The sequence below is a fragment of the Bufo gargarizans genome, chromosome 7, assembly GCF_014858855.1.
Source record: "Bufo gargarizans isolate SCDJY-AF-19 chromosome 7, ASM1485885v1, whole genome shotgun sequence".
Taxonomy (NCBI): Eukaryota; Metazoa; Chordata; class Amphibia; order Anura; family Bufonidae; genus Bufo; species Bufo gargarizans.
In genome coordinates, this window is record NC_058086.1 from 38,490,757 (window position 1) to 38,494,620 (window position 3,864).

Sequence of the window (3,864 nt, forward strand, 5' to 3'; positions counted from 1 at the left end):
ATCCAGCAGGGCCAGACCTCCCGGACTGCTTCCTTAATGATCCGACAGAGCGCTCATACAGCACTTTACTGGATCAGTGAATGAAGTGTGTATCTGCCCCGATCTGTGTGATCTGTGCAGGAAGGAGAGGAGGCTCAGCCGTCATGGAGACGACTGTGAGAAACACCGTCCTTGTCATGCGGAAGGTCCCCAACTGCAGTAAAAGGAGATACCAGCTACGATTAACTGCAGCTGAAGGACCTTTGATGATGTTATGAGTTGGAGGGGCCAGACCAGGAAGACAGTACAGTGCGGAGGTTGTATAATTGTAAAGAAATGTTTTTTATTTATTTATGAAAGTTAATAGTGCGTGTGTGTAGCGAAGCTGTGTTTGTCAGCTGTGTATGCAACAGGGCTGTGCATAGATATAGCAGCAGAGCTCTGAGTGTGTGTGTGTATATATATATATATACTTTATATACTGTGTATATATATATATATATATAGCAAACAAATAAAGTAGCAGCACACCACTAAATGCACTAAGACTGAGTGAACAGGTGAATGTGTGAATAGGGTCAAATACATGACGCCAATACTTACTAATAAGCAGTGAAGAAGCTCTTAGCGCATATTATTGATCAAAAATATTTCGGGCCCACCTACCAGACGACAAGGTAGCTTCTTATCAGATGGGACCTACTCTAACACGGAGTGTCCAGCTCCATTGTTACTCTGATTAAAAATACCAAGGGGTGGGGGATGGGCGGGGAGTGCTAAGTTCCAAAGAGGATGCCTTATATATACAGTAATGTGTGTGTGCTGCAGAGCTGTGTGTTTATAATGTGCGTACTGCACTGTTTTGTTGTGTGTGTAAATATATATATATATATGTGTGTGTGGGTGGGTGTGTAAAATGTGCGCACAGTAGAGCTGTGTGAGTGTATAAGAGTAAGAAAAAAAAAAGACCTAAAAGAATAAATTATCTAGCAGAACAAGCATGGTGGGACACTACAGAGCAAGGACAGGAGACACATGTACTTGGATAGGTATATTTATTGAGGTGAACAGATGTGCTTTTTGCTTCAGAGGTCAGCAGATGACACACCAAGGTTAACAGGAGCTGACCAAAACTATTAACCACCTTTGAGCTAGACCCCAAAGTTAGTGACATTGACCCCTCCACCAGGGAAGGTTTAATAAGTAGAAAATAATTCTCTATTTTTTTGTTAACTAAACCTGAGATGCGTCTTATAGTCAAGTGTGTCTTCTAGTCCAAAAAAAGATAGATAGATATTAGATAGATAGTTAGAAAGATAGAAAGATAGATCGATAGATAGATAGATAGATAGATAGATATTAGATAGATATTAGATAGATAGATAGATAGATATTAGATAGATATTAGATAGATAGATAAATGGATATTAGATAGATGATATTTCAGTAGGAAATAATCTTTAAGTATAAAAATGTAATGAATAACAAGGAGGTATTGTGAGACTGAATGTCAATGGTAAAGTCTATCCACAGTATCAGAGACAATAAGTTCCAAGGACAAATCTTTAAAAATTCATCTCTGTCACTGAAAAACGGAGAACGCTGACAAAATGCTGTCATTTCGCTGACTGCAGACATTTTTCGGATGACTCTCTCAGTCGCTACTGTCAGTCATCCCCGGTTCATGTATCGGCTGCTGTGGGCTCGGATGTAATACCTGACACAGATTTGATGAGACATCAACACTGACTTATGACTAGAGATGAGCGAACTTCTCAAAAATTTGATTAGGCCGGTTCCGCATATTTTTCAAAAAAATTTGGTTTGATACAAATTTATTCACAGCGAATCGTGTCAAAAAACTGTATTTCCTGGCTGCAGAGAGCCTTTATAGTGGTGTAGAACACTGTGCTTTGCAGTAACACGCATAGGGAGTCTGCTGTGGTAGTGAAATAATACTGTGAGTCAGTATGAAATGCAGATGACAGGGATCGCTCTTAGAATCACTGCACACTTCACTTATTTGGGCAGCGCACGGGGCCAAAACTGACAAAAAACTCAAGTATGAACTCAGCCTTACAGGCCGATGTTAGCGTCAAGAAAAAGGCGCACTCCTTTTACAACATCGCCAGCTGATTCCCCTATTAAAGTAGAGCGCCCCCCCCCCCCCCAACAGAGTGGAGAGGGTGTCTGCAGTAAGTTTCTGTTGACGTCACTGATTATTTTGCCCTTCCTCTGACTCGTCAGAATAATAACCCGAAAAAAACGGATCCTGTCTGTTGAGCATCCGCCTTCACTCGGTCAGCATTTGGTCAGTAATCCACCATTATTGCTAAAGACAAAAAAAACCTGGAGTGGATCCAAAACAGAGATGACCAAGTCAACCTTTCAAGAACCACAGGGTTGCTGGTCAAGACACGACCGCTAGATGACACTGGGAGCTCAGGCCTCTCGCTGCGACTCCTGATGCCACGTCCCCTTACTCTGCTGCGACCTCTGCCTGCGCCAGAAACATTTAGGCCTCTGCCCCTCCCCTGTGCAGAGCCTGGCACTTCTCTATCTGACATACTGTTAAATCAAATAAATAAATAAAAAGGAAATTAAAACACCTCAAAAAAGTCTGTCATTTTCTCACTTCGCCACACAACGGCTAATAAGCCCTTTTTTTTGTTTTTTCCACTAATACACGCAAAAAGGGCTGTAATTTTCTCACTTCACACAACGGAAAATACTTTTTTTGTGCCACTAATACACGCAAAAAGGGCTTTAGAACATATAACTGCACCGCTGAACGGCAAATATATTTTTCTTTTGCCACTAATACATGACAAAAAGGGCTTTAGAACATATAACTGCACCGCTGAATGGCAAATAGATTTTTTTTTTGTGCCATTAATACACACCAAAATGGGCTGTAATTTTCTCACTTCACCACACAACGGCTAATAAGCCAGTTTTTCCCACTAATACAAGCCAAAATATGCTTTAGAACATATTACTGCACTGCATAAGGGCAAATAAGACGTAGAAATATTTCCTTGTAATAAACCCTGTTAATGGCTGTAGCAAACAGCACTCGCACCCCAATAACAAGAACAGTTTGCTGGAATTACAGAGCAATTTGGATCCGCAGTCAGTGCAGCAAGGTGTAATATGATTGCTCCTACTACCCAGGCTGTAACCTCCCCTACTGAACCCTGTTCTACAAAAATGCTGTGGAATGATTCCTCCCTATCCTTTCCCTACACCTTGAATAATCTTTCACAGAACTTGTAAATCGTTTTTTTAGCACAATAAAGTCTTTCCTAGCACTGTCCCTAGCGCCTGCTGACATCTCTCCCTGCACTATGTACACTGGAAAATGGCAGAATCCAAGATGGCTGAGGCTATTTATAGGGCTGTGACATCACAGGGATGGCTGGCTGCTGATTGGCTGCGTGCATGGCATTATGGGTGATCCCGTGTTCCCAGAGTTCTTTGCTCCATGTCCTCACACGTGCAGCAGCCATTCGTTAACACGAAGCGTGAGGAAATTCGGATTCGGTGCAAATTGAATTTTTCCTGAAATTTGGATCGAATTCCACTTCGTCAGCTTCGATTCGCTCATCTCTACTTATGACGGTTATATAGAAAAGAAACACAGCAAATCAGTTATTTGCTGAGGAAAACCATTTAATAATGGAACAGTGAACATCCCACATAACAAACTGTACCCAACACACAACACACAAGACACGAGGCGAGTAACAGCATTGGGACAACATCACAACAACATTGGACACCACGGTACAATTTTTGGCATCTATAAAAATATCCTGCACCTTACAGGATAAGAAGAGGTTCTCAGTCTTTTAGTACAATGAAGAAATGTAAATTTAGCAAATA